The sequence below is a fragment of the Labrus mixtus genome, unplaced genomic scaffold (assembly GCF_963584025.1).
Source record: "Labrus mixtus unplaced genomic scaffold, fLabMix1.1 SCAFFOLD_105, whole genome shotgun sequence".
Lineage (NCBI taxonomy): Eukaryota > Metazoa > Chordata > Actinopteri > Labriformes > Labridae > Labrus > Labrus mixtus.
In genome coordinates, this window is record NW_026870093.1 from 15001 (window position 1) to 27500 (window position 12500).

At 41.9% G+C, this 12500-nt stretch overlaps 6 non-coding genes and 2 pseudogenes across 6 annotated transcripts; all 8 read left to right on the forward strand.

Moving 5' to 3' along the window:
* LOC132960558 (5S ribosomal RNA) overlaps window positions 1-24 on the forward strand; it is a 109-nt pseudogene extending 85 nt beyond the window's left edge.
* Window positions 25-377: 353 nt separating this feature from the next.
* LOC132960444 (5S ribosomal RNA) lies at window positions 378-496 on the forward strand. The gene has a single exon (XR_009667375.1). It is a non-coding gene; the product is annotated as a 5S ribosomal RNA (ribosomal RNA).
* A 122-nt stretch (window positions 497-618) lies between these two features.
* LOC132960421 (5S ribosomal RNA) lies at window positions 619-737 on the forward strand. The gene has a single exon (XR_009667356.1). It is a non-coding gene; the product is annotated as a 5S ribosomal RNA (ribosomal RNA).
* Window positions 738-7011: 6274 nt separating this feature from the next.
* On the forward strand, window positions 7012-7130 carry LOC132960371 (5S ribosomal RNA). Its single transcript, XR_009667308.1, has one exon. It is a non-coding gene; the product is annotated as a 5S ribosomal RNA (ribosomal RNA).
* A 121-nt stretch (window positions 7131-7251) lies between these two features.
* On the forward strand, window positions 7252-7370 carry LOC132960437 (5S ribosomal RNA). Its single transcript, XR_009667369.1, has one exon. It is a non-coding gene; the product is annotated as a 5S ribosomal RNA (ribosomal RNA).
* A 122-nt stretch (window positions 7371-7492) lies between these two features.
* Window positions 7493-7611, forward strand: LOC132960612 (5S ribosomal RNA). The gene has a single exon (XR_009667404.1). It is a non-coding gene; the product is annotated as a 5S ribosomal RNA (ribosomal RNA).
* Window positions 7612-7732: 121 nt separating this feature from the next.
* Window positions 7733-7851, forward strand: LOC132960431 (5S ribosomal RNA). The gene has a single exon (XR_009667366.1). It is a non-coding gene; the product is annotated as a 5S ribosomal RNA (ribosomal RNA).
* Window positions 7852-7972: 121 nt separating this feature from the next.
* Window positions 7973-8081, forward strand: LOC132960505 (5S ribosomal RNA; annotated as a pseudogene).
* The last annotated feature ends 4419 nt before the right edge of the window (window positions 8082-12500 follow it).

Here is a 12500-nt window from a genome sequence, read left to right on the forward strand (position 1 = left end):
TGGGAATACCAGGTGCTGTAAGCTTTTTCATTTTTTTGATCATATGTTTTTTTTTATCATATAGAGACATATTCACATGTCCAAAAATTCAGCCAGAATCAAGGGCATGACATCTTTAAAAGGCCCCTGTCTGCACACAATAATGGCTTAAGGACATACCACCCTGAACTTGTCCGATCTCGGAAGCTAAGCAGCGTCTGGCCTGGTTAGTACTTGGATGGGAGACCGCCTGGGAATACCAGGTGCTGTAAGCTTTTTCATTTTTTTTGATCTTATGTTCTTTTTTTATCATATAGAGACATATTCACATGTCCAAAAATTCAGCCAGAATCAAGGGCATGAGATCTTTAAAAGGCCCCTGTCTGCACACAATAACAGCTTACGGCCATACCACCCTGAACACGCCTGATCTCGTCCGATCTCGGAAGCTAAGCAGGGTCGGGCCTGGTTAGTACTTGGATGGGAGACCGCCTGGGAATACCAGGTGCTGTAAGCTTTTTCATTTTTTTGATCATATGTTTTTTTTTTATCATATAGAGACATATTCACATGTCCAAAAATTCAGCCAGAATCAAGGGCATAACATCTTTAAAAGGCCCCTGTCTGCACACAATAATGGCTTACGGCCATACCACCCTTAACACGCCCGATCTCGTCCCATCTCGGAAGCTAAGCAGGGTCGGGCCTGGTTAGTACTTGAATGGGAGACCGCCTGGGAATACCAGATGCTGTAAGCTTTTTTTATTTTTTTGATCATATGTTTTTTTTATCATAGAGAGACATATTCACATGTCCACAAATTCAGCCAGAATCAAGGGCATGACATCTTTAAAAGGCCCCTGTCTGCACACAATAATGGCTTACGGCCATACCACCCTGAACACGCCCCTTTTGCTGTCAGAGTTTGTGTGGTGCTGAAGGAGAGCTGACGTGTCAGTACTGAGCAGGACAGCTGGATTAATTTGTTTGTTTTTTGGATGCGCTTTGGATTTATTTAAATACCTCAGATTGTGAGTGAATGTCCCCCAGCAGTCACTGACTGTTAGGGGGATCGTTTTTCTTTTCATCTTTTTTTCCTGTTTTTTTTCCACAATTTTGTGAAGAATTTTTGTTTTTTGTGAATGTTTGCTCGTATGTCGCGAGCAAACTCACACGGACGGATCACAAAGATGACAGGACCACGGACTGGAGAGATGGAAAAAGGAAAAGAGAACGGACAACAACGTGAACAAACAAACATGGCACTGAAACAAAGGAATGGATTAAACGACAACGAGAAGAACGACGGACAAAAAGGACGGATGAAAACGGCAAATGAAACAGGGAACGGAATGGATGACGGAGAGAGAGGAAGAGAGAGGAGCGGCGGGCTGATTGCTCCGCATGCAGAGAATGGGAGAGGTGGCGAGAGAGCAGAAAAAGAGGAAGCAAAAGTGTCTTTTGAGAGAAAACTAACACTAAACATTGAAATGGTGGGAGACAAAGTTCCTCTAAATCACGTCATGAGCAACATAAAAATGATCTGTGGGGGCCTGCTGGCGTGCAGAACCCTGGGACCTGAAAAACTGGAGGTGACGGTGAGCAACATTAAAGGAAAGGAAAGGCTGCTGGATGGATTTAAAATCGGAGAGACCAGAGTCGTGGCGAGAGAACTAAATAATGATGAGCTGGTGGTGTCTTTTTTAAACCTGCCAGCGTATATCACAGATGAAGAAATAGTTTGGAAGCTGACGGGATGGGGAGTGAAACCGACATCACCAATAAAACGCAGAATGTGGCCTGGAACAATGATAGCTGACGGAACGAGGTTTGTCCGGGTCAGATTTAATGACCAGGTACAGTCACTCCCTTACTCCACAAAGTTTAACACTGTGATGGGGAACGAATACTTTAGAGTAATACATGATAGACAACAAAAAGTGTGCAGGATGTGCATCCAGCCGGGACACATCCTGAGAGAGTGTCCAGAATTTATGTGCCACAACTGTGGGGTGCAGGGACACTTTGCGCGAGAGTGCAGCGCGAACAGCACAAAATGCACAAACTGTAAAAAAAGAGAAAATGAATGTGAGTGTGAGAACGGAGAGGAAAGCAAGAACGAGGTGGAGGAGGTGTACGAGGATGAAGACGAGGCGGAGGAGGTGTACGAGGAGGAGGCGGAGGAGAAGGAGGTGATCGGAGCAAGCAGGAAGGAGATCAGAGAAGACGAGAACAGTGACGGAGAAATGGAGCAGAGCGGAGAGAGCGGAGGAGAACGGGCGTCAGAGTGCGAGCTGGAGACGCCGGAGCTGGCTGGAGAGGGAGGACAGCAGAAGCAGCGAAAAACGAGCGAGAGAGGGAAAAAAGGAGACGGAAGGGACGTGGCAGAAGACCCGGGGGTAAGCATGAGCACAGAGGGGAGGGAGATGCCTGAGAGTGGTGTTGGACAGACGGGAGGGAGAAAAATCACGCTAAATAATACGGGTAAAAGCACCAGTCCCAATGAAACGGACAGCGAAATGGATGTGAGTGAACTGGCGAGTGCGCAAAAAAGACTAAGTCTTGGACAACGAAAAAAGTTGGTGAAAAAATTGAAATGTAAGGACAAATAATGACTGACAATAACCCCTGTAAATCCGTTTTTTTTGTTTTTATTTTTATGATAATGGCCTTTAATTTATTTTCGATAAACGTGAATGGACTAAGGAACAAAGAAAAAAGACATGCGATTCTCTCCTTGCAGAATGACGTTTTGTGCCTGCAGGAGACCAGGTGGGATGATTCCCTGGTGGAAGACATAAAAAAAGACTTTGTGGGCCATATTTTCTGCTCCAATGGCACGTCGAGGGCGAGAGGAGTGGCGGTTTTAGTCAAAACGGGTCGGGTAACAGGGGTAAATTTGGTTTATGGAGACAAAGAAGGAAGAATAATAGTAATAGACTGTGTGTATGAAACGAAAAATATAAGAATCATAAATATATATGCACCGAATGGAGAAAAAGAAAGGAAAACATTCTTCATTGCAATAAGCAAATGGTGGGAAAGGAATTGTATAATAATCGGTGACTTTAATGTGGCGATGACACCCACCGATGTGTCAAAAAATAATGTGTTTAAGGGGGATGTGAGCAGGGGGACACTTAAAGATATAATGATAACGAAACAATGCATTGATATTTGGAGATTGCTACATCCATGGGAGAGAGTGTTCTCCAGGAGACAAATTGTACTGAATAGATTAAAACAATCTAGAATAGATTATGCTTTGGTGACATGCGAGGTAGTGAGGTGGATTAAAGAAGTTGAATATAAAACTAATATGTGGAGCGATCACGCTGGAATAGAAATCACGTTTAGAAAAGAAACGAATGTACGTAAAGGAGGGATATGGTGCTTTAATGCAAGCTTGCTGGATGATGGAATGTTTGTGAAAAGTATGGAAAGATTGTTGAATGATGTGGGATATGAGTGGAATGAGAGTGAAGATATGAATGTGTGGTGGGATAGTGTAAAAGTCAGAATTAAAAAAAAGTGTATCAATTATAGTAAAGAGAAAAAGTGGAGAGAAAATAGAAAGGAAGAGAATTTGAGAAAACAACTAAGTGAGGAAATAGCATCGCTTGACAGTGTAGATAATGTAGATGTCGAAAAATACATACATTTAAAAGAACAGTTGGGAGTGATTGAACTTAAAAAGAGTAGGGGTGCAGCCATTAGGAGTAAAATACAATATATGTATGAGGGGGAGAGGAGTACAGCCTTTTTTTTAGGTCTGGAAAAACAAAAACAAAAAAGAACAGAAATAAACGAATTATTAAATGAAGCAGGTAAAAGTGTGACAGATAAAAAGGGAATTTTAGAAATAGTAAAGGGCTATTATGAAAGCCTGTTTTCGAGACAGGAGTGTGATAGCGTGAGTGTGAACAGAGCTTTGGGTGCCTTAAAGAAAAAACTAAGCGAGGACGATAAAATGTGGTGTGATTGTGAGTTTACAGAGGGAGAAATCAGAAGTGCTTTAGAGGGGTTAAACAAAAACAAAAGTCCTGGGAGCGATGGCCTAACTGCGGAATTCTACCAAGCTTTCAAAGAGCAGCTGGTGCCCTTGGTGAACAAATTGAGTAAATATATGGAAAAAGTGAAACATATACCAAAAAGTTTAGGGGAAGGGGTGGTTACTATTTTTTACAAAAACAAGGGGGACAATAAAAATCTGGACAACTACAGACCAATCAGCCTACTCAACACAGACTACAAAATCATAGCGAAAACAATAGCCAATAGAATCAGGGAGGTAATAGGAACAATCATAGAACAAACACAATCATACAGTATACCAAACAGAGACATAGCAGACTCAATCATTTCAATAAAACAGACGGTCAGGGATATGGAAGGGGAGGGGGGAATATGGCTAGGGATTGATTTAAATAAAGCTTTTGACAGAGTAGATCACGGGTTCATGGGGAAGGTGTTAGAGAAGTTTGGATTCGGGGAGAGAATGAGAGAATGGATAAATATGTTGTATACAGGAGCGGAAAGCAAGATAAAATGTAACGGGGAACTAACTGATTCTTTTAAAATATCAAGGTCAGTGAGACAAGGATGTCCGATGTCAGCGCTGTTGTACAGCTTGGTAGCAGAGCCGCTGGCAGCACTGATATCGGAAGACGTAAACATAAAAGGTATAGGTAAGGAAAACGTAAAAATAATACAGTATGCAGATGACGTGAATATAATGGTAAAAGGAGAGGAGGATATAGAATTGATATTAAAACATGTACAAACTTATGAAAGAGCATCTGGGGCAAAAGTAAATGAAAATAAGTCAGAAATTATGTTACTAGGTAAGGAATCCAATCTAGTTAATAAGTGGGGATTTAAAACGGTGTGTGAGAGAAGAAAAGTGTTGGGAGTGAATATGGGGAAAAATGAGAATGAATGTGATGATGTAACATGGAAAGAGGTGGTGGGTAAAATTAAAAAAACATTGAATTTGTGGAAAGCGAGGGGTCTATTGTTGAGAGGAAGGGTAGCCGTAACAAATGCTCTCGTGTTGTCCAAAGTGAATCATGCGCTGAGTACTTGTACGCTTCCGGACTGGGCCTTTAAGGAGATTTCAAAGACCATTAGGGACTTTATTTGGAAAAACAAAGCAGCGAGTATAGCTCACAAAACAATAATAGGGGCTAAAGATCAGGGGGGGCTAGCTTTGATTGATTTACTTACAAAAAAGTAGCACTAAGAGTCAAATTGATAGGCAAATTTATGGACCAGAACCGGAACGTAGTTTGGAAAAACCACTTCAAACAATATCTGTGCAGTTTTGGACTCTACAACGAGGACAACCTGTACCAGATCAATAACCCGGATTCATTTAAACACTTGCCACGGTTTTTCCAGGAAGTACTCAGTGCGTGGTATCAGGTTTCATCCTGGACTGTACCAGAGTGCGGAACGAGAGGGTCAGTGCTACGACTGCCCTTCCTCTCGAGCCCGTATTTTAAAAATGGGGAGAGGGTAATTAAGTGTGAAGCTATGTCGAAAGCGGGATATATTAGAATAAGGGATTTACTGAACTGTGGGGGGGATTTTGATTTACAAATGGTGGTGAGGGGTTTAAAAAATAAAGGGTGTGTGTGCAGAAAGGATGTGATTGAGAGAGTGTTTGCAAATGTAAAATTGTCTTTGTCGAGCGAATGGGAAAAATTAATCAAAGAGAAGGAGGGAGTGATGCAGGACGATGTGGGGGGGATCTCCCTGTGCCTAGGGGAGAAGAAACACAACATTACAGATGTCACTACAAAAATTTGGTATAGGTGCGCAATCACACATAGAATACAGAAACCCACATCCGAAGTAAAATGGACAGACACATACCCGGACATAACAAGCAACATGATATGGAAGAACATTAACATTCCGCATACACCACATGCAATATTTGACCTAGATTTCAAACTGAGGCACAGGAGGATCTTCACCTGCATCGTCCTGCATCAGATCCATAAGGAGAGGTATGAAAGAAAGTGTTGTGTATGTGAAAGTACGGATGAGGATTTAATACATTTGTTTGTTACGTGTGGGGAATTGGTTTATTTTTGGGGAAAAATAAGAGAAATGTTGGGGAAATGCAGTAAGAATGAGTGTTGGAATGAAAGGGGGTGGGAATTGTCGGTGTTGTTGGGGGTGGGAACAAAACAAAAAAATCACAATGTAATGAATATAATTTTGGCTTTTGCAAGAAAAGCGGTTTTTAACAGAAGGAATTATGCACTGTATGAAAGTAAGAAAATGAATGTGTGGAGAATGTTTGTGAATGAATGGAAAGCACATCTTAAATTGTTGTACATAGCGAATGAGAGTGAGTTTGTGAGAATGTTTGTGGAAGGTGCGAATGTGTGTAGAGTAAATGAGGAGGGAATTATGTGGGATGTCTAAATTATTTTGTTTTTGTTTTTTTGGTACGAGGGCTTCTTTTTTGGTCATGGGGAAAATGGGTGATTTGATTTGGTGGTTTTTTTTTTCTCAGTGGTTTTTTGAGAATACTGTGGGGTTTTTGTATGTTTTTGTGGTTTGTTTTCAGAGGGGTGTTTGCTTTGGGGGAGGGACTCAGAAGAGTTGTCATGAGTTGGGGGTATCAGGGGTGGTTTGAGTTTTTTTTCCTGATGCTATGTTTTTATTGTTTTTAGGGTGCCGTTTGCGTCAGAGGGGAGGGTTAATTTAGAGGGTGTATGTATTGTAATAGCATTTGTTGTAAATGATGTGAAAGAATTATAAATGTTTTTGTAATTTTGATAATAAAAAAAAAAAAAAACACGCCTGATCTCGTCCGATCTCGGAAGCTAAGCAGGGTAGGGCCTGGTTAGTACTTGGATGGGAGACCGCCTGGGAATACCAGACGCTGTAAGCTTTTTCATTTTTTTGATCATATGTTTTTTTTTTATCATATAGAGACATATTCACATGTCCAAAAATTTAGCCAGAATCAAGGGCATGACATCTTTAAAAGGCCCTTTTCTGCACACAATAATGGCTTATGGCCATACCATCCTGAACACGCCCGATCTCGTCAGATCTCGGAAGCTATGCAGGGTCGGGCCTGGTTAGTACTTGGATGGGAGACCGCCTGGGAATACCAGGTGCTGTAAGCTTTGTCATTTTTTTGATCATATGTTTTTTTTTATCATATAGAGACATATTCACATGTCCAAAAATTCAGCCAGAATCAAGGGCATGACATCTTTAAAAGGCCCCTTTCTGCACACAATAATGGCTTACGGCCATACCACCCTGAACACGCCCGATCGCGTCCAATCTGAGAAGCTAAGCAGGGTCGGGCCTGGTTAGTACTTGGATGGGAGACCGCCTGGGAATACCAGGTGCTGTAAGCTTTTTCATTTTGTTTGATCATATGTTTTTTTTTATCATATAGAGACATATTCACATGTCCAAAAATTCAGCCAGAATCAAGGGCATGACATCTTTAAAAGGCCCCTTTCTGCACACAATAATGGCTTACGGCCATACCACCCTGAACACGCCCGATCTCGTCAGATCTCGGAAGCTAAGCAGGGTCGGTCCTGGTTAGTACTTGGATGGGAGACCGCCTGGGAATACCAGGTGCTGTAAGCTTTTTCATTTTTTTTTATCATATGTTTTTTTTATCATACAGAGACATATTCACATGTCCAAAAATTCAGCCAGAATCAAGGGCATGACATTTTTAAAAGGCCCCTTTCTGCACACAATAATGGCTTACAGCCATACCACCCTGAACACGCCTGATCTCGTCCGATCTCGGAAGCTAAGCAGGGTAGGGCCTGGTTAGTACTTGGATGGGAGACCGCCTGGGAATACCAGGTGCTGTAAGCTTTTTCATTTTTTTTGATCATATGTTTTTTTTATCATATAGAGACATATTCACATGTCCAAAAATTCAGCCAGAATCAAGGGCATGACATCTTTAAAAGGCCCCTGTCTGCACACAATAATGGCTTACGGCCATACCACCCTGAACACGCCTGATCTCGGAAGCTAAGCAAGGTCAGGCCTGGTTAGTACTTGGATGGGAGACCGCCTGGGAATACCAGGTGCTGTAAGCTTTTTCATTTTTTTGATCATATGTTTTTTTTTTTTCATATAGAGACATATTCACATGTCCAAAAATTCAGCCAGAATCAAGGGCATGACATCTTTAAAAGTCCCCTTTCTGCACACAATAATGGCTTATGGCCATACCACCCTGAACACGCCCCTTTTGCTGTCAGAGTTTGTGTGGTGCTGAAGGAGAGCTGACGTGTCAGTACTGAGCAGGACAGCTGGACTAATTTGTTTGTTTTTTGGATGCGCTTTGGATTTATTTAAATACCTCAGATTGTGAGTGAATGTCCCCCAGCAGTCACTGACTGTTAGGGGGATCGTTTTTCTTTTCACCTTTTTTCCTGTTTTTTTTCCACAATTTTGTGAAGAATTTTTGTTTTTTGTGAATGTTTGCTCGTATGTCGCGAGCAAACTCACACGGACGGATCACAAAGATGACAGGACCACGGACTGGAGAGATGGAAAAAGGAAAAGAGAACGGACAACAACGTGAACAAACAAACATGGCACTGAAACAAAGGAATGGATTAAACGACAACGAGAAGAACGACGGACAAAAAGGACGGATGAAAACGGCAAATGAAACAGGGAACGGAATGGATGACAGAGAGAGAGGAAGAGAGAGGAGCGGCGGGCTGATTGCTCCGCATGCAGAGAATGGGAGAGGTGGCGAGAGAGCAGAAAAAGAGGAAGCAAAAGTGTCTTTTGAGAGAAAACTAACACTAAACATTGAAATGGTGGGAGACAAAGTTCCTCTAAATCACGTCATGAGCAACATAAAAATGATCTGTGGGGGCCTGCTGGCGTGCAGAACCCTGGGACCTGAAAAACTGGAGGTGACGGTGAGCAACATTAAAGGAAAGGAAAGGCTGCTGGATGGATTTAAGATCGGAGAGACCAGAGTCGTGGCGAGAGAACTAAATAATGATGAGCTGGTGGTGTCTTTTTTAAACCTGCCAGCGTATATCACAGATGAAGAAATAGTTTGGAAGCTGACGGGATGGGGAGTGAAACCGACATCACCAATAAAACGCAGAATGTGGCCTGGAACAATGATAGCTGACGGAACGAGGTTTGTCCGGGTCAGATTTAATGACCAGGTACAGTCACTCCCTTACTCCACAAAGTTTAACACTGTGATGGGGAACGAATACTTTAGAGTAATACATGATAGACAACAAAAAGTGTGCAGGATGTGCATCCAGCCGGGACACATCCTGAGAGAGTGTCCAGAATTTATGTGCCACAACTGTGGGGTGCAGGGACACTTTGCGCGAGAGTGCAGCGCGAACAGCACAAAATGCACAAACTGTAAAAAAAGAGAAAATGAATGTGAGTGTGAGAACGGAGAGGAGAGCAAGAACGAGGTGGAGGAGGTGTACGAGGATGAAGACGAGGCGGAGGAGGTGTACGAGGATGAAGACGAGGCGGAGGAGGTGTACGAGGAGGAGGCGGAGGAGAAGGAGGTGATCGGAGCAAGCAGGAAGGAGATCAGAGAAGACGAGAACAGTGACGGAGAAATGGAGCAGAGCAGAGAGAGCGGAGGAGAACGGGCGTCAGAGTGCGAGCTGGAGACGCCGGAGCTGGCTGGAGAGGGAGGACAGCAGAAGCAGCGAAAAACGAGCGAGAGAGGGAAAAAAGGAGACGGAAGGGACGTGGCAGAAGACCCGGGGGTAAGCATGAGCACAGAGGGGAGGGAGATGCCTGAGAGTGGTGTTGGACAGGCGGGAGGGAGAAAAATCACGCTAAATAATACGGGTAAAAGCACCATTCCCAATGAAACGGGCAGCGAAATGGATGTGGGTGAACTGGCGAGTGCGCAAAAAAGACTAAGTCTTGGACAACGAAAAAAGTTGGTGAAAAAATTGAAATGTAAGGACAAATAATGACTGACAATAACCCCTGTAAATCCGTTTTTTTTGTTTTTATTTTTATGATAATGGCCTTTAATTTATTTTCGATTAACGTGAATGGACTAAGGAACAAAGAAAAAAGACATGCGATTCTTTCCTTGCAGAATGACGTTTTGTGCCTGCAGGAGACCAGGTGGGATGATTCCCTGGTGGAAGACATAAAAAAAGACTTTGTGGGCCATATTTTCTGCTCCAATGGCACGTCGAGGGCGAGAGGAGTGGCGGTTTTAGTCAAAACGGGTCGGGTAACAGGGGTAAATTTGGTTTATGGAGACAAAGAAGGAAGAATAATAGTAATAGACTGTGTGTATGAAACGAAAAATATAAGAATCATAAATATATATGCACCGAATGGAGAAAAAGAAAGGAAAACATTCTTCATTGCAATAAGCAAATGGTGGGAAAGGAATTGTATAATAATCGGTGACTTTAATGTGGCGATGACACCCACCGATGTGTCAAAAAATAATGTGTTTAAGGGGGATGTGAGCAGGGGGACACTTAAAGATATAATGATAACGAAACAATGCATTGATATTTGGAGATTGCTACATCCATGGGAGAGGGTGTTCTCCAGGAGACAAATTGTACTAATTATCAAGTACAATGTACAAGTACTAAGTGTATCAATTATAGTAAAGAGAAAAAGTGGAGAGAAAATAGAAAGGAAGAGAATTTGAGAAAACAACTAAGTGAGGAAATAGCATCGCTTGACAGTGTAGATAATGTAGGTGTCGAAAAATACATACATTTAAAAGAACAGTTGGGAGTGATTGAACTTAAAAAGAGTAGGGGTGCAGCCATTAGGAGTAAAATACAATATATGTATGAGGGGGAGAGGAGTACAGCCTTTTTTTTAGGTCTGGAAAAACAAAAACAAAAAAGAACAGAAATAAACGAATTATTAAATGAAGCAGGTAAAAGTGTGACAGATAAAAAGGGAATTTTAGAAATAGTAAAGGGCTATTATGAAAGCCTGTTTTCGAGACAGGAGTGTGATAGCGTGAGTGTGAACAGAGCTTTGGGTGCCTTAAAGAAAAAACTAAGCGAGGACGATAAAATGTGGTGTGATTGTGAGTTTACAGAGGGAGAAATCAGAAGTGCTTTAGAGGGGTTAAACAAAAACAAAAGTCCTGGGAGCGATGGCCTAACTGCGGAATTCTACCAAGCTTTCAAAGAGCAGCTGGTGCCCTTGGTGAACAAATTGAGTAAATATATGGAAAAAGTGAAACATATACCAAAAAGTTTAGGGGAAGGGGTGGTTACTATTTTTTACAAAAACAAGGGGGACAATAAAAATCTGGACAACTACAGACCAATCAGCCTACTCAACACAGACTACAAAATCATAGCGAAAACAATAGCCAATAGAATCAGGGAGGTAATAGGAACAATCATAGAACAAACACAATCATACAGTATACCAAACAGAGACATAGCAGACTCAATCATTTCAATAAAACAGACGGTCAGGGATATGGAAGGGGAGGGGGGAATATGGCTAGGGATTGATTTAGATAAAGCTTTTGACAGAGTAGATCACGGGTTCATGGGGAAGGTGTTAGAGAAGTTTGGATTCGGAGAGAGAATGAGAGAATGGATAAATATGTTGTATACAGGAGCGGAAAGCAAGATAAAATGTAACGGGGAACTAACTGATTCTTTTAAAATATCAAGGTCAGTGAGACAAGGATGTCCGATGTCAGCGCTGTTGTACAGCTTGGTAGCAGAGCCGCTGGCAGCACTGATATCGGAAGACGTAAACATAAAAGGTATAGGTAAGGAAAACGTAAAAATAATACAGTATGCAGATGACGTGAATATAATGGTAAAAGGAGAGGAGGATATAGAATTAATATTAAAACATGTACAAACTTATGAAAGAGCATCTGGGGCAAAAGTAAATGAAAATAAGTCAGAAATTATGTTACTAGGTAAGGAATCCAATCTAGTTAATAAGTGGGGATTTAAAACGGTGTGTGAGAGAAGAAAAGTGTTGGGAGTGAATATGGGGAAAAATGAGAATGAATGTGATGATGTAACATGGAAAGAGGTGGTGGGTAAAATTAAAAAAACATTGAATTTGTGGAAAGCGAGGGGTCTATTGTTGAGAGGAAGGGTAGCCGTAACAAATGCTCTCGTGTTGTCCAAAGTGAATCATGCGCTGAGTACTTGTACGCTTCCGGACTGGGCCTTTAAGGAGATTTCAAAGACCATTAGGGACTTTATTTGGAAAAACAAAGCAGCGAGTATAGCTCACAAAACAATAATAGGGGCTAAAGATCAGGGGGGGCTAGCTTTGATTGATTTACTTACAAAAAAAGTAGCACTAAGAGTCAAATTGATAGGCAAATTTATGGACCAGAACCGGAACGTAGTTTGGAAAAACCACTTCAAACAATATCTGTGCAGTTTTGGACTCTACAACGAGGACAACCTGTACCAGATCAATAACCCGGATTCATTTAAACACTTGCCACGGTTTTTCCAGGAAGTACTCAGTGCGTG